Source organism: Leopardus geoffroyi, chromosome B4 (genome assembly GCF_018350155.1).
Source record: "Leopardus geoffroyi isolate Oge1 chromosome B4, O.geoffroyi_Oge1_pat1.0, whole genome shotgun sequence".
NCBI lineage: Eukaryota > Metazoa > Chordata > Mammalia > Carnivora > Felidae > Leopardus > Leopardus geoffroyi.
The window spans coordinates 118,034,039-118,052,515 of record NC_059341.1 but is presented as its reverse complement, the minus strand read 5'-3'; the positions used below and the strand labels follow the sequence as shown (position 1 = coordinate 118,052,515).

Below are 18,477 nucleotides of genomic sequence, written 5' to 3'. Positions count from 1 at the left end.
ATTGTTTCTTAATATACACATTTTCAGATCATTGCTCTTGATAAATCTAGGCCGCCCATTATTCTCCAAATAATACTATAAGGTTTTGTTGAGCTTTATTTGCTAGAGATTTTAATTATGTTTCTGGTATAATGCACATGACAGAATAGATAATTTCACATATGGAAAACTGTAAGTTACTGTGTAGATAAGAGGGACTGGGAATTGTGAGCAATTCTACAGTGTCTATAAAGATACTTTTGTATCCCATTCATTTTTGGGAATGGCGTTATAGGAATAACCCTGAATCAACAATAATTCATTAAGTATAATTCACATATTTCTTACTTCAACTCTTAGTAAGAAATTGAAGTGCTTACAATGTGAGCACAAAATATTTATTGTAAGAATTAACTACAGAAGTGAGAACGGTTGTTTTATTTTGTAAGTCTTCCTGATACCAAAGAAACTACCACTGTGATAGAAGTCTCTGTGCTTGACTCTTGGAAGACATATTGATTTGGAACAAAGTAAGGAGGGAGAGCAGCAGTCATTAAAAATATCATGAAATGAGAGGAAAAAACAAAATATAGAGGTAAAAAAATTGAGGTGTTTTATAAGTATTATAATTTTGTTGATTTATGTATTAGTAGTTTTCTACTCAGAAAAAAACAACAGGACCCAGATGTCTACACAGTGTCACATCCTTTGGAATTGTGTACCTTCCTGGTGATTGATGGCATTGAGCCATCAATAATCTTGGCTAAATCCTCATAAGACCACCGATACGTATTTACTATTTCTGAGTGTCCAGAGTTATTGGTATATTATATTCCTGGTAGCACAAAGATAATTGATTTATATAGGATCAAATTATGGATCTTAACCTTAGCTAGTTAAACAAGCATGAATTACTACTAACTGACTTTTTTTGGATAATAGAATTTAAAAAGGAGCTTATAATTCCCCTTTTCATTTTTCAGAGGTGATTTTTACTTTCTTCATGTCTGTTAGTCCTATATGCTGCAATATACTAGATATAACATCAGATATTATATAATATATAATGTAACTATAATATGCCAGGGGCTGTAGTTTATTATACTTAAAACTGTGGGAGGGGTGCATAGGTGGCTCAGTTGGTTAAGTGTCTGACTCTTGATTTTGGCTTAGGTCATGATCTCAGTCATTTGTGAGTTCGAGCCTGGTGTCAAGCTCCCTGCTGACATCACAGAGGCTGCTTGGGATTGTTTCCTTCTCTCTCTCTCTCCCTCCCCTGCTTGCATGCTCTCTCTCTCTCTCAGAAATAAATAAACTTAAAAAAAAAAAAAACTCTGGAGCTTTTCATATGGTTATTTATTTTTCTTTCCTTTATTTGAAGGGCTGGGTTATATTGCCCATAAAAGTAATGACAGAAATGGCTTGCTATGTAGGAAGGTAACATTTGTATTCACAGTAAATGAGTGTGGCCTCTTTCTGTGATGGAATGTGTAGCACTTGACATTCTCAAAAAGAGTTTATTGATAATTGTAAATAACTGTATTTAAAAATATAGTGGCTAGATCTTTCGGGGGGTGCCAGCTGCAAGCTCCTCTGTACCCCTCGTAGCCATGCCTCACAAAATTGAAGAAATCAAGGACTTTCTGCCCATGGCCAGGCAAAAGGATGCCAACTCTGTTAAGATCAGGAAAAATAAGGATAATGTGAAGTTTAAACTTTTATACATTGGTCAACACATGAGAAAGAGAAACTGAAACAGTTTCTGCCCTCAGGTTTGGCAGTGAGGAGCTGAAATGAACCTGGCACACTGATTTGGAATGTATTAAAATTCTTCAAAACAAAACAAAACAAAAACCCAAAACACTGGTTACTCTAGAAGGAGAAGGAGAAGGTTTGGTAGAGGGTTTTTGTTCTCATTTTTTCAGAATTCTCTTCTCAGAAATGTTGAAATATCACCAGGAACATTTGAAAATTTTTCCTAACCATTTGTGGTATTGAGTCTGGAATTTGTCTGTAGGATTCTCCCCAAGGAGAAATGTTCACAGGCCTACTGAAGGAGGAAGGAGGAAAGTTTGCAGGGCTCCTGCAGAAGTACTATTTGTAGTATTACCTACTTTGAATAAAAAATACTTAGAAAATTGTCAATTAAGATATCTTCATTAGGAAATAATTTTTTTTAAGTTTAGTTATCTTGAGAGAGAGTGTATGTGAATGGGAGAGGGACAGAAAGAAAGGGAGAGAGAGACATTCCCAAGCAGGCCTCTCTCTGTCAGTGCAGAGCCCTGTGGGGGCTGGAGCCCATGAACCAGGAGATCATGACCTGAGTCAAAATCCAAGATTTTCATGCTTAACCGACTGAACAATCCAGGTGTCCTGGAAAGAATTTGTTAAGCACATTTTGGTATAAAAGTAAATGAAATTTGTTGCCTTATAGATAATTTGATATTGCTAAAATTGCTTTAAGGTGTGGTTTTCTTTTTTCTTTCTCTCTTTTTATTTTAAATGTTAATCGTTGAGTGAGAGAGTATGAGCAGTGGAGGGGCAGAGAGAGAGAGAGAGAGAGACAGAATCTGAAGTAGGCTCTAGCTCTGAGCTGTCAACACAGAGCCCGATGTGGGGCTCGAACTCAGGAACTGTGAGATTATGACCTGAGCTGAAGCTGGACATTTAACTGACTGAGCATCCAGGTGCCCCAAGGTGTGGTTTTTCTTTTGAAAAAGATGATCACGCATGCTTTCACTTATTTTACTCAAGAATATTACCTAAGTTTACAAAAATTAAAAAGGCAGTTTTTGTGTTTCACTTGTAATCTGCACATGAGGCAATTTATTTGTAAGCAGATTAATGGAAAGAGCACATAGATTTTGAATTTCTGTTTTATCAGGATTTACTTAGTAGCTTAATGACTCTTGGATGAGTCACTTAAGTTTTGAGCTTTTGTTTTCTCATTTGTATAACAGGAATGGTAAATAGTTATACTTTTTTACCTCACGGAATCCTTTTGAGAATCAAGTAAGATTTGAAGACTGCTTATAAACTCCATAGGGCTATGTATATAGTGGTGCCATTCATATTATTTTAACTGTAAATTGGTAAATGAATTATGTATATGTGGCTATTAATACATATCTCAACTTTGGGGGAGAAAAGCAATTTTAATTTAACATTGGATGATAGATTTAAGGATTTTAAAGCTTTAAAATGTTTACAGATAAAAGGGAGCCTGGGTGGCTCAGTCAAAGGTCTGACTTCAGCTCAGCTCATAATCTCAATGTTCGTGAATTCAAGCCCCACGTCAGGCTCTATGCTGACAGCTCAGAGCTTGGAGCCTGCTTCGGATTCTGTGTTTCCTCTCTGTTCCTCCCCTGCTTGCACTCTGTCTCTCTCTCAAAAATAAATTAAAAAACATTAAAAATAATTAAAATGTTTATGGATAAATACATAATAAGTATGAATATAGCATACTGATGTCAGAGGATAATTAAACTGACAAAATATTTTGCGTCAAAAAGACAAAAGTTTTGTGTCTGAAAAGGGTTTTATCATAGCCAAGTGATACTTTTTGCAAATTAAGCACCTTCCTTATACCTCGTTCTATCTCCTGTTTGTGATGACCTAAACATATTTAATATGTTAATGTTAAACATATTTAATAGTTTTCATGGATGAGACTGAAGGTAGGACTGAATTGACAGCATTTTCCCTAAAAGGGAAATGTAATTTGCTGATTTTAACTTTTTCTTTTCAAAGTAGGTTTTGAAGTTCATGCTTGCTGTGTTTCTTGATAGTACCCACCAAGAGGGTTGTTGCGAGGATATTTTTAAAGTAGTAAGGAAACAAGATGGAAAGAAACAGAACATTATAAAAAACAAGTGTAACATGGCCAGGTGACTTAACATATGTATAATTGGAGTTCCTAAGTGTTATGGTCTGAATACTTGTTCCCCTAGATTTCATGTTGAAATCCTAATGTTCATTGTGATGGTATTAGGAGGTGAAGTTTGAGGACGTATTGAGGTCATGAGGGTGGAACTTTCATGCATGGGATTAATGCTTATATAAAAGAAATCCCCAGAAAGCTCCCTAGCCCCTTTCACCATGTGAGAATACAATAAGAAGTCTACAGCACTTAAGAGAGCCTTCACATGATCATGTGGCATCTTGATCTCAGACTTCTAGCTTCTAGACTGCGAGAAATAAGTTTCTGTTATTTATAAGCTGTCCAGTCTATAGTATTTTGTTATAACAGCCTGAACAGATTAAGCCATTGATGAAATGGATAGGGGAAGGAGGCAGAAGCAGTATTTGAAGAAATAATGGTAAATTTTTCAAAACTGTTAAGACCTCATACCACTGATACAGGAAGCCCAGTGAATCCAAAACAGGATAAATAACAAACACTTTGCCTTAGTGCTTTGGAAACTTTTTCATAGCACCAGTAAGCCAAAAGAAATAACTAATAATTCTATTTATTAAGTAGTCAACAACTTAATAGTAGGAATTAGTACTGTGTCTGTCCACTGTTAGTGTTATTTTCCTCAGCACATAGTTCCAGATCACAGTGCTGAAACCCACATATAAACAAAAATCTTAAAACACAGAAGGGGCAAAAGACAAGTTACTTACAGAGAAATAAGAATTTTCAAGATTGACTTTTCAATCGATTATGTAAGTCAGAAAATAGTAGAATGACACCTTTAAAACAAAGAAAAAAACCTGACAATTCTATACTCAGTAAAAATATCCTTCAAAAATAAAAATGAAATAAATACATTCTTAGATAAACAAAAGCTGATAGAAGTGTGGCATATCCATACTTCAGGAAATATTAAGGAAGTTCACCAAGCTAAAGAAAAAATTCTCAGGGACTCTCAGGTGGGTCAGTTGGTTAAGTGTCTGACTCTTGGTTTTAGCTTGGGTCACGATCTCGTGTTTTGTGACTTCGAGGCCCGTGTTGGGCTCTGCTCTGACAGTAGAGAGCCTGCTTGGGATTCTCTGTCTCCCTCTCTCTCTGCTCCTTCCTCCCTCCTTCTCTCTCTCTCTCTCTCTCTCTCTCAATGAATAAATAAACTTAATGAAAAAATTATTAAAAAAATTCTCAGAAGCATGATGAAATGAAGAGTAGTGGAGTAAGTATGTTGGGCAAGGCTATTAACTGCTTAAACCAATAGTTTTAACAATGTCCAGTATTCCATTGGAAATATTATATTGGTAAATAATATAACATGTGGAAGTAATTATATGACAGCAATAGCAAAAGAAGTAAATAGGGCCACCTGGGTGGCTTAGTCAGTTAAGCATCCAACTTCAGCTCAGGTCATGATCTTGCAGTTCGTGGGCTTGAGCCCCACATTTGGCTCTGTACTGACAGCTCAGAGCCTGGAGCCTACTTCGGATTCTGTGTCACCCTCTCTCTCTGCCCCTCTCCCACTCGCACTGTCTCTCTCAAAAATGGATAAACATTAAAAAAAATTAAAGTAAGTAAATAGAGTTAAATTATAAGAATCTCTCACTGCATGGAACAGAAATAAAGACAGAAAATAAAGATGCATTTAAGACATCTTTAAGACAGAAAATAAAGATGCATTTTTGTCTTTTACAGTAACCACTGAAAGAATGATGCTGAAAGATAAGCCTGTAGAATACATAGAGTAGTAAATATTTAATTAATAGGAAAGAAAGGAAAGGAAGAATCAAAGGACAGAAAACAAGGGAACAAATGGAAAATAAGTAGAAAGATGGTAGACTTAAACTCAACTACATCAGTAATTAAATGCAAATTGACTAAATGCTCCCATGATAAGACAAATATAAATAAAAACAAAATCCAACTATATGCTGCTTACAAAGCATAAACTGAAGTTCAGGGTAAAAATAAGGGAAACAATGTGTCATGCAAATATTAAGTAAGAAATGGCTCTTCTGACTATTACTAATAGGAGATATAGTGGCTTTAGCCAAGGAACATTACTGGAGATAAAAAGGGATAATGTTAAAAGGTTCAGTTCATTAGGAAGATATAACAGTTCTTGTTTGTATACACCTAATTCATGGCTTCAAAACATGTTGTGGATTTAATACGTCTATAAAATACATTTTATAGTTGTGGATTTAATACACCTCTTTCATAGACCTTTCTGATACAATAAGTAGACAAAAAAATACATTAAAAAATGAACAGTTACCCTTACCTCACACCAAATACAAAAAGTAATTGAAAATGGTTAATGGTATTAAATTGTAAGGCTAAAAATATAAAACTTATACAAGAAAAATACAGAAAAAAATATTTGTGATTTACTGGTACTAAAAATTTCAGGACATAGAGAACCAACAATAAAATAAAAGGAACAAAAGAGAACAAAGGCAAACCACAGAACAGAAAAATATATTTGTAGTATATATGTCATGCAAAGGGCTCCCACATAAAAAAGCCTTAACTCTATTTAAAATGGGCAAAAAATTGAAGAAGATAAGTGAATGGATCATAAGCACATGAAAAGGTGGTCAGCATTGTTAGTCGCTAGGAAAATACAACTTAAAATGACAGATGTCATCAGAATGGCTAGAATTAAAAAAGATAGATAATACCAGTGGTTATGATGATGTGGAGTAAACGGGAACATTTACATTGGTGGTAGGAATGTATAACTGATATACCCACTTTGGAAAACTGACCATTCCTTAGAAAATTAGACATCTACCGTAATGACCCAGCAAAAAAGATGTTTACAAGAATCTCCACAGGAACTTTAATCACAGTATTCAGAAACTGGAAATAACTCAAGTGTTCATTAACAGGCTAATGAAAAACCTGTGGTATATCCATACAGTGGAATACTTTTCAGCAACAAAAGAAACTGGATGCACACAACAGCATGGATTAATCTCAGAGTCTTTATGCCGAGTAGAGAAGTCACACATTAAGAGTAAATACTCTGATGTGACTCAGTTTACATGGAATTTCTGAAAATTGCATTACCTTACGGAACTGACACAAAGCTGCCAGTGGACCTGCTTGATCACCTTGTAGCACTGTGACCTCTCTTTTAGTGCACAAAGTTCAAAAGCCAATTTATTATTTTTTAAGTTACGATCTCTCGAATAAGTAGTACTTCATGGAACCCTAGGATTCTGTAGAATTCCAGTTGACAAAGTCTGTACTGGAAGTTCTAGTTAGTAAAACTAGTTGATGATGTCTTTACTTCCTTGCAAAACTGGCAATAAGTGAATTTTGATTAGATGTATAGGGTATACATCAGTGAGTCCTTGTCCTCTCAGATCTTTTAGAAATAAATAGTGTGCGTTATTAATGATAAATGTCTGAAGTTTGTCTTTTTCCACTTATGTACTTTGGATGCTGAGAAGATACATCTAGAACATTTGACTTATGGTGTGGAAATAATTTTTGTTAGTATTCACCTCTCCCTTGTCCCCTATAGCAGTGGTATATGAATGGTGAAATGAATTTCTCAAAGACTAAAACTGCTTTTGTGTTTAGTGTCTCCACATTAATATTATCATCACCATGAGCTACATTTGGTTTCTTTGTTTCTTTTTTTACACTTAAAAATTTATTTATTTTTATATTTTTATTTTTAGAGAGAGAGAGCACATGCAAATTATGGGAAGGAGGGAGAGAGAGAGAGAGAGAGATAGAGTATCTTAAGCAGGCCCTATACTTAAGCATGGAGCCCAACACAGGGCTTGATCCTATGATCCTGGGATCATGACCTGAACCGAAGTCAAGAGTCAGACGTTCAGCTGACAGCCACCCAGGTGCCCCCTGACTGCTTGCATTCTGGAAAACAAATTTGTTCTGTTATTTATGGTTTTTTCTGAAAGAAAAAAAAATAGCATGTGATTAGAGCAGGGGTCAAACAAGCTATAGCCCTAGAGCTAAGAATGGCTTTTACATTTTTAAAGGTGGTTTTAAAAACACTTGATAGACACTGTATGTGGCTTATAAAGCTTAAAATATTTACTATTAAGTAATTTACAGATGAAATTTGCTGACACCTAAACAAGAGAATCTTCTAATATTTATTTACAGTTATTTTAAAAGTATGCTATATTTTAACTCTTTTGATGTAAGAAAGCAGAATTTACCATAATTTTAACAGCATTGTTGAATATAATTCCTGTGTTTTATATAGTTCAGTGGTTTTTAATATATTTACATTTGCACAGTCATCACCATAATCTTAGAACATTTTCATGACCACCCAAAAAATCCTTGTACCTATTCTTTCCCATCCTCTCCCATCTCCTGCCTTAGGCCTGTAAATTTTGAATGGAATTATTTAGCCCATCAGTGTAAAATGAACAGAAATGAACTAAGGTTAGTATTTATGCTATTTGTTGAGTAAATATTAAGATAAAACTACAACGGAAATAAAAATAGAAGCTGAAAGAAACCAAAATACTAAAGAATTGATACAATAGAAGTTGATAATAAAAAAAAAATTAAAGTATATCCTGAGATAATACCCTTTAGTAGTACATTAGATAATTAATGTGATAGAGTTCTTGCAATAATTCTTACAAGTCCTTGAAAGAACCCATGAAGTCATAATTTAACTTCTAGCATTTTTTTCACCTTAGTGGTTTATGGAATAGTGCTGTGTTCTAATGACATCTTAGATTTGGGGAAGTGTGGTATGTTTGAAATGATGTTTTCTTAAGTCACCTATTTCAGAGGAAGATTCAGAACTTTTCAGGCAATAAAAATAATAAATTTTTTTTAAAGTTTATTTTGAGAGAAACACGGCACAAGCGAGGTAGGGGCAAAGAGAGAGAGGGAGAGAGAGAATCCCAATCAGGGTCTGCAGTGTAAGCACAGAGCCTGATGCCAGGTTTGAACTCACGAACCATGAGATCATGACCTGAGCGGAAACCAAGAGTCGGACGTTTAACTGACTGAGTCACTCAGGTGCCCCTCAGGCAATAAAAATATTAGAGTTAATCACTAGGAAAAGATTTGGTCTAATAGAAAAAGCTACTTATGTTTTGGAGTAATAAAATAGCATTCATCTAAGATTTTAGCAGTTCAGACCTTTCACTAATCCACGTTAATCCACATCACATCTTGTGATGATTTTTGAATACATGGGAGTTTAAAGTTTGGAGTGTTAAAATAGATGCCCTTATTTTAGGGTTCATTTTTTATATAATTTCCTCAGAGCTCATGAGAAAAATCTAATAGCATAATTTAACTAGAGTTTTCTGATTCTGAATATTTGCAGAATATTACCTTAAGTACCTAGAGAGGAGAAATTGGGATAGGTAGTGCTGACTTTTAGGGTATTTTCAGTCAGCCTCATACACATCCTTTGAAACTTTATTTTGTAGCGTGGAAGCTGAGACCCTACAAACTATATTTATTTTTTGCCACCTAGTTCTTTATTAAATTCTGCCAATAGAATGGGAAATAGGAAAGCAAGAGGAGGTACAAGGGATTTGCTCTTTGTGTTTACTTCATCTTCATAGCAACAGGACTTCACCCTGGCAGTAATAAGAGCGGCAAGTGGCTCCATTTTGCATTTTTCCCACTCATAGAACCCTCTTCTCCTAGATGCCATCAGCTAGCCTTTTGTTCCATCTCAGAGATCTCCCATCTTACCTTTTCAGGGACCCTCCTACAAATTCTTTGTTCTTAGCGTTCTTCAAAGAGTGCTTTATTTCCAGAGATCTGGACCCCAAATGGTTTGGGGTTTCTCCAAACCATTGAGTTTTAGTAATTTCAATCACTTCTTTTTTTCTCCCTCAGCCTGGGGGTCATAGCTGCTTCCTGTAATTACTATCTTTGTGATTATCTGAGTTCTCTTTTTTGCCTTTTCAGCTCTCCAATTCCTGGTTAACAATTTACACTAAATTCTTTGTTAAAATTACTGGTGTGATTTCTGTCTTTTGACTAATACCTGACTAATAACACTGGTCAAAATATTAGTCGTGGAGACTAAAGTCCTGGAGATAAGGCCAGTCTTCATTTAGTAGTTACTGAACCACTGCAGTGTGCTGGGCCTTTCTTTTTTCTCTGTATCCTCTATCAGAGGTCTTCCCTTATCTGTGCTCCCAGAGGTGCTTGAGATTACATCATTATTACACTTCATTGTCACTGCCTGCTTTTCTAGATTCTCACCTCTAGGCCAGTGATAGGGTCTTTTGTTTCTTTGTTGTTAGTGCCTAACACAGGATTTCTCTATACTAGATGTTCAATAAATATTTTAATTAATGAACATGCTTGAAGATGTGGTTGTGAAGGGCAGAAGTCATGACAATTAACTTAAGAAGGGAAGGATCTTATTTTGATTATTTTTGGGATCTGAAGCTACTCAGATATTGCAGTATTTAAGCTGATGTTAATATGGCATCAAAGATTATTTAATACTCTTCTAAAAGTTACATACGTGAGGTTTCACTTGGGCTTTCTGGTTCAATTGTTCTAGTTCACTTGTTTTTGAGATTGAATATGCCTTATCTCCTTACATTTTCACCAACTCTTATACAACTCTGTTCCAGGGAAGAATCCAGATCCATTCATCACACTTCTCAGGTTATCAGGCCTCTACCTGTCATGTCTCACATTTAATTAAGCCTTTAAGCTTCCCTTTCTACCGTCATTGTACTCATGGAGTGAACCCTGTTCTTCAGTGTACTTTAATTATTAGTGTATTATTAATGCTTGATACAGGGACACCCAGAGGGTTTCCGAGTCTTCTCGTTATTTTGATAGCAACATATCTTCTCTCCAGTAGTTAGTGGTGTAACCCTGGCCTACATCTATCCCAGTTCCAGACCTTTACCTCCATCATGGTATACCTTATGGGTATGCAGGTCATTCCTATTGTTATACCCTTTATTGCGGGCTACCTCCCCCTCGGTTTAATTCAAATAATTTACATCTGTTTTCCAAAATGAGAGATTTGGGGAAATCTTTCTATTCTTGTTTCTTATTTGTAGTAGAGGATCCATTGATCAACTAACTGGATAATTTGAATGTCTTAGTCTACAATACTGAGATTTTAGGGAAAAAAGTAAATATTTCCCTGAAATTCCTTTATACTTGTGTTGTTGAGAGCTATAGATTGTTTTGCTTCTTCTTTCAGAATTGTGCTGGGGATTTGGTCTTTTGGCCTTTTCTTTATTTGCTTTTTGAGTTTTTATGTTGTTAAATCTTTTTTTTTTTATTCCAGTGTAGTTAACATACAGTGCAATATTCATTTAAGGTGTACAGTAGTTATCCAACAGTTTCATACGTTACTCAGTGCTCATCAAGACAAGTGCACTCCTAATCCCCTTCACCTATTTCACCAATCCCCTCATCTGCCTCACTTCTGGCAACCATCTGTTTGTTCTCTGTAGTTAAGTGTCTCTTTTTGGTTTGTCTGTCTGTTTTTCCCCCTTTGTTTCTTAAATTCCACATATGAGTGAAATCACATGGTATCTGACTTTCCCTGATTGGATTATTTCGCTTAGCATTATCCTCTCTAGCTCCATCTCTGTTGTTGCATATCATTCTTTTTTTTATGACTGAATAATATTTCATTGCATATTGTATATATATACCACTTCTTTATCCTTTCATATATTGATGGACACTTGGGCTGCTTCCATAGTTTGGCTATTGTAAATAATGCTCCAATAAACATGGGGATGCATATATCCCTTCGAATTACTGTTTTTATATTCTTTGGGCAGATACCCAGTAGCACAATTACTGTATCATAGGGCGGTTCCATTTTTAATTTTTTGAGGAAACTTCACACTGTATTCCACAGTGGCTGCACCACTTTGCATTCCCACCAACAGTGCACAAGGGTTCATTTTTCTCCACATCCTCACCAACACTTGTTTCTTGTGTTTTTTATTTTAGTCATTCTGATAGGTTTGAGGTGATATCTTATTATGGTTTGGTGTTCATTGCCCTAATGATGAGTGATGCTGAGCATCTTTTCATATGTCTTTTGGCCATCTGTATGTCTTCCTGAAGAAATATCTGTTCATGTCTTCTGCTGTTTTTATTGGATTATTGGTGTTTTAGGTGAGCCATATCAGTTCTTTATATATTTTGGATACTAACCCTTTGTCGGATATGTTATTTGTAGGTATCTTCTCCCATTCAGTAGGTTGTCTTTTATATTTTGTTAGGAGACATATCTAGAAGGACATTGCTATGACCATCGTCAGAAAAATTATTGCCTGAGCTCTCTTGTAGGATTTTTATGTTTCAAGTCTCATATTTGGTCTTTACTCCAATTTGAATTTACTTTTGTGTATGGTACAAACAAGTGGTCCAGTTTGACTCTTTTGCATATAGCTGCCCAGTTTTCTTAGCACCATTTGAAGAGACTTTTCCTCTTTGCATATTCTTTCCTGCTTTGCCGAAGATTATTTGACTATATAATTCTAGGTTCATTTCTGAGTTTTCTATTATGTTTTATTGATCTGTTTTTTGTTTCAGTACCATATTGTTTTGGTTCCTGTAGCTTTGTAATATGACTTGAAATCTAGAATTGTGATGCCTTCGGTTTTGCTTTGCTTTGCTTTGGCTATTCAGGATCTTTTGTGGGTCCATACAAATTTTAGGATTGTTTGTTCTAGTTCTGTGAAAAACGCTGTTGGTATTTTGATCGGGATTGCATTAACTCTGTAGAGTGCTTTGCGTAGTGCAGACATCTTAACAATATTTGTTCTTCTAGTCCATGAGCATGGAATATTTTGTCATTTCTTTGTGTTGTCTTCAGTTTCTTTCCTCAGTGTTTTATAGTTCTCAGAGGACAGATCTTTCACCTTTTTGGTTAGGTTTATTCCTACGTATCTTAGTATTTTTCATAAATAGTAAATGGGACTGTTTTCTTAATTTCTCTTTCTGCTGCTTCATTATTAATGTATAGAAATGCAACTGGTGTCTGTATATTGGTTTTGTATCCTGCACCTTTACTGAATTTGTTCATCAGTTCTCGCCATTTTTCGGTGGAGTCCTTAGGGTTTTCTGTATATGGTATCATGTCATCTGCAAAGAGTGAAAGTTTTACTTCTTTACCAATTTGGATGCCTTTTATTTCTTTTTGTTGTCTGATTGCTATGGCTAGGACTTCCAGTACTGGGTTGAATGAAAGTGGTGAGAGTGGGCATCCCTGTCTTATTTCTGACTGTAGAGGAACAGCTCTGTTGTTGTTGTTATTGTCGTTTTTTTCTTCATGTAAGATGGATGATATTAGCTGTGTGTTTTTCATATATGGCCTTTATAATGTTGAGGTATGTTCCCTCTAAAACCACTTTGTTGACGGTTTTTATCATGAATGGATGTTGTACTTTGTCAAATGCCTTTTCTGCATCTTTTGAAATGATCATATGGTTGTTAGCCTTTCTTTTATTTATATATTTTTTGGAGATTTGATTTTTAGTAATCTGTACACCCAACATGGGGCTTGAACTTACAACTCTGAGATCAAAAGTAGCACGCTCCACCACCCTAGTCAGCCAGGCACCCATCCTTTCTCTTACTGATGTGATGTATCACGCTGATTGATTTGTGAAGATTGAACCACCTCTACAACCCAAGAATAAATCCCACTTGATCATGGTGAATGACTTTTATAATGTATTGTTGGATCTGGTTTGCTAATATTTTGTTGAGGAGTTTTGCATCTGTGTTCATCAGGGATATTGGCCTGTAGTTTTCTTTTGTAGTGTTGTCTTTATCTGGTTTTGGTATGAAGGTAATGCTGGTCTCATGGAATTAATTTAGAACTTTTCCTTCCTTTTCTGTTTTTGGAACAGTTTGAGAAGAATAGGCATTAACTCTTCTTTAAATGTTTGGTAGGATTTTACTGTGAAGCCATCTGGTCCTGGACTTTTGTTTGTTGGGAGTTTTTTGATTACGGATTCAATTTCTTTGCTGGGAATTGGTGTGTTCAGATTTTGTGTTTCTTCCGTTTTGGCCATTTCAGTTTCAGTTTTGTTTCAGTTTTGGCCATTTATATGTTTTTAGGAATTTATCCATTTTCTCTAGGTTGTCCTTTTTTTTTTTCTTTTTTTTTTTTTTTTTTTTTTTTTTTTTTTTTTTTTTTTTGGAGAGAGGGCACAAGTGAGCAAGGGGCAGAGAGAGAGAGAGAGAGAGAAAAGCAGGGCTCACCTGGAGCTTGTGTTTTACCCAAAGTGAGGCTTGAGCTCACCCAAAGCGGGGCTCAAGCTCACCCGATATGGGACTCAAACTCATGAGCTGTGAGATCATGACCTGAGCCAAAGTCAGATGTTTAATGACTGAGCCACCCAGGAACCCCAATTTGATGACATACATGTGTGGGTAAATCTTCAAAACCAAGTATATTGATTATTTCTTTGCAATCTTGATTTTTTAGTACATCATAGTATGTTAACATTTCATTTGATGTTTCCCATTAGTGAAATTGTGAAACTTGTTCATAAGTATTCTTACTCTCCTCTTGGGTATATGGTAGGTATTCCTGCCAAATTAAAGGTGGGCATGGACATGTGACTTGATTTAGCCATGAAGTGTGAGTAGAACAAGTGTGTGATACTCCTAGATGGAAACTTTAAATATTGAGTATGTACTTGGGGGGCCTAGGTGATTCAGTCAGTTGAGCATCCACTCTTGGTTTTGGCTTAGGTCATGACCTCATGGTTTTGAGTTTGAGCCCAGCATTGGGCTTTGCGCTCTCCATGCAGGCCTCCTTAGGATTCTCTCTCTCTGCCTGCCCCCTGCTTACACTGTTTCTGTCTCTCTTGAAATAAATAAATAAACTTAAACAAAAAAATAGTATATTCTTTGCCACACTGTCTCCTTCCTATGGTAGCTGCTACTTTAGCCTAGGTCCTTTAAGTCACCTCTCAATGAGCATTTAGCATAAAGGAATAAAATCTTAGTTATTTTGAGACATCAAGATTTGTTGGTGTCTGTTATTGTAGCATAACTTGGTTAAACTTCTATGATTGGTCTTAATATGATTTTTTGTAGGAACATTTATTGATCAAACATATGTCAGATAAAAACTGTTCTCCCAGAGTATATATATCTTTTGAATTTCAGCTTAAGTGATTGTAATAATCAGTAAAGTTATGAAGAGTATCTGTTGGAATGATCAGTTATGTGCCTTAATTTTATTCGTGGGCACAATAGTGTAGTGACAGGTATTAGACAATGTTGGTAGGTTCAGAAAAGAAGGGAAGCTCAGAATGGAATGGTACCTATTCCAGAAGGGACCAGATTTCATACCTGATAACATTAAATATAGGCCATTTGTTTCAGAAAAGAAAGAAAGAAAAGAAAAAGAAAAAGAAAAGAAAGAAATCCTTTCTGAGCATAGTCCATTTTGGAAGCTCATCTGTTAAGTAAGCGAGTAGCCTGAGATTACACAGCTCCTTATTGGCAGGACTGGGGAAGAAAAATCAGCCCTTTTGACTCTAACCCTCTGTCCTTTTTATTATTAAAACATTTTCACTTATTCTCTTGTAAGATTTTTAAACCACTCAGTCTTTAATTATGCCTTTCCTTTCATTCTTAGTTTTTCCCCCTAAACTTAATTTACATTTTCCCACCAATTTGCACAGAATTGTGTTAATCACAATTTTGCGGCTCATGACACGTTATTCTCACTGGTCTGTGCATAATTTTATCTAGAGTGTATTTATACATCAGTAAAGTGATATCTGTGAATCCAACTTCTCAAACATTACCAATTGTTTACATCTTCTGTGTGTTCTTGCCTCTCCCTAAATGCTGGCTATCATTCTGAAATTTGTGTTTCAGTCTTTTATGTTTCATAAAGATTTTATTATAAATACATTTACCTAAACAATGTATTTTTTTTTTTTTGGTTTTTGTTTATAAAACGAGTATGCTAAAAGGTAGTCTTCTGAATTTGTTTTTTTGATTTGATACAGTGTTATTAATATTCTTGTCGCATGTAATTGTCGTTCATTCATTTTTACCACTGTATATAGTCTTACATTCTGCAAATTTATCAGGATTTATCCATTTTCCTTATTACAGACATTTGGGTTGTTCCCAGTGTTACGCTGTTACAGACATGTTGCTGTGAGCATTTCTGTTCATATTTCTGGGTAAACGTGTATTAAAGTTTCTCTTGAATATGTGTCCAGAATAAGGATTATAGGATCATAGGGTATGTAATATTTAACTTTACAAAATGGTACCTAATTCATTTCCACTATTAATTATAATATATTGTATATTATATATTATATTAATCATAATTTGTTAATATAAATTATATATTAATTTCCACTATTATAATACTGTTCATTTTTTTTTTTTCTTGACCAGGATTGCCAGAGGTTTACCAATTTTATTAATCTTTTGAAAGAACCAGGGAAACTATTTATGAGGCTTGTTGTAATGATTTAGATAATCAATTGTCATGGTTTAAACTAAGGCTTAGCAGTGGAGGTAGAGGGTGGTGGGATGGAGAACTGTGAGGGGTATGAAAATAGCACAGTCTGACTTGATCCAATTGGATATGCATTTGAGGGAATGGAAATTGTAAAGAATGACCTTTGAGTTTGTGGCCAAATATGAATCAAGAGTATAAATGTAGTTACTTTGTCTGATCTTGCAATTGCAAAGTGCCTAGATCAGTTTCGTTTCCATTAGTGTATGTGCCATTATTTTCTGATTTTAAAAATAAAGCTTTTAGGGGTATTGTTTTTTCTCTAATGCTTGGGGAAACATTTTATTTAAACTACTTTACCTTCCTCAAGAAGAACTTTGAACTATTGTTCTAATATTATCACTAGTTGACTCTTCACCAAATAAAATAAGCTGGATTACTCCAGAGAGGATAGGTCAGGTACTACACAAAGCTGTAAACTCCCAGTGCTAACTTTATTGCTTAAAAGTGTTAGTTTTCAAGGGATTAAGTAATGTAATTTGAAGCCCAGAATAATCAATAGTCTACTTCAACCTATCTGTGGATCTACTTTGAGAAATACTTACATGCAAACCCGTGATTAGGAGCTCTTATCACTTAATTGAGATAGATAATAGTAATTTGAATTGCCTTCTTTGTTTTTGAATTATAGTGGAAGAGTTTCGATTTTTTTAGAGTAAGTAATATTTCACTAGCCATCAAAGATGATTTTCAAGGGTAGGAGATAATTGGCAGAGCAAGTGTTTTAAAAACAGTTTGTAGGGGTGCCTGGCTGGCTCAGTCAATAGAGCCTATGACTCTTGATCTCTGGGTAGTGAGTTCAAGCCCCACACTGGGCATGGAGCCTACTTAAAATTTAAAAAATTAAAATTAAAATTTATATTTTTCAGTGAACTCCTAGTTTTACAATATAATTTAAAGCATTTTTAAATCATAGAGAATTTAGTAAAATTAATTTAGCTAGAGTGAATAATAATTTGACCCATTTACAAAGGAATAGATAAAAATTAATGAAGTCTTACATTTTTCAGATACCTTTTTGTTTTCAAATCTTTTCTGCTTTTTCAGTGGGCCTTTTCCTTTTTGTGTATAACCATTTGTGTATCAAAATCACACACTACCTCAAATGATTACAATTGCTCTCTTGGTTCTGCTGTGAGTAAGCCCATTATTATCAAAAGCATCATATGACATTTCTAATAGATGACTTTCTGAATTCACTGAAACCAAACAGCTGTTTCAAACAAATGCCCTTTCTGTGGGGATTTATCATCTGCAAATCAATTTATTGTTATTTGTGATGAAAGTATTTACATTTTGAGTGATTTTTAAAAATCAGATTTTAATCATATTTTAAATTTTAATGTATTTTCCAACAATATAAGCAGAAATACATGTTAAAGAAAATAAAATACTTCTGGTGGAAAGCCAGAGGATTTGGGGATTATTTATACCAATGAATGTATTGAGATGCAACATTAATAAGCCTGTTAGAGATTTCTTGGTGACTGGTTTCAGTTTTTTCTAAGATGTTACTGAATCCAAGAGATAATGAATCAAGATGAGTAGGGATTTCACTTCATGTTCCAATATAGTGAACTAAAGGTCTTGATCTTTTCAGCCAATCAGATTGTTTTACACAAGTTGTCAAATTGGTGAAGCAGTTTTCATGAAAAGTACAGTTTGAGTGTTTTCTTTGTTGAATGAATTATTTGACTTTTGTAATAGTTTTAACAACATTTAGTGTATTAACCTGCATTACTGTCACTGGAGTACTGTAACTTTATTGTTCTGGAAATGATATACTACCTCCCCAAGACTAAGTTTCTTGTGGGCAGAGTTCATGTTTTATTTATCTTTCTGCCTTCATGCTACATATTGCCTAGGACATGATAGGGCCTCTGTGTGAGTGTTTATTGAATGAACGAATGAAACTTCTTAACATAAAAGGAAAAGCCTAAGCAGAGCCATCAGAATGGGACAGTGATCTAAAACTTTGCCAGTTAATAAATTGACTTCAAATAGAAATATTTCAGGTTATAAAAGATTACTAATCTCTGTTAATTACTTCATTCATTCATTA

General features: G+C 34.8%; 1 protein-coding gene across 3 annotated transcripts in view; it reads left to right on the top strand.

The window, feature by feature from the left end:
- Nucleotides 1–18,477, top strand: part of CDK17 (cyclin dependent kinase 17) — a 110,709-nt gene that overhangs the window by 35,593 nt on the left and 56,639 nt on the right. Inside the window, exon 1 of one of the 3 annotated variants that reach the window (XM_045464663.1) lies at nt 14,031–15,336. The exons of 1 other annotated variant lie outside the window; for it this stretch is intronic. The gene's annotated coding sequence lies outside the window, so the exon portion shown is untranslated. Of the gene's footprint in view, nt 1–14,030; nt 15,341–18,477 lie in introns of those variants that run through there. One more of the 3 variants, XM_045464664.1, reaches the window with a different exon arrangement.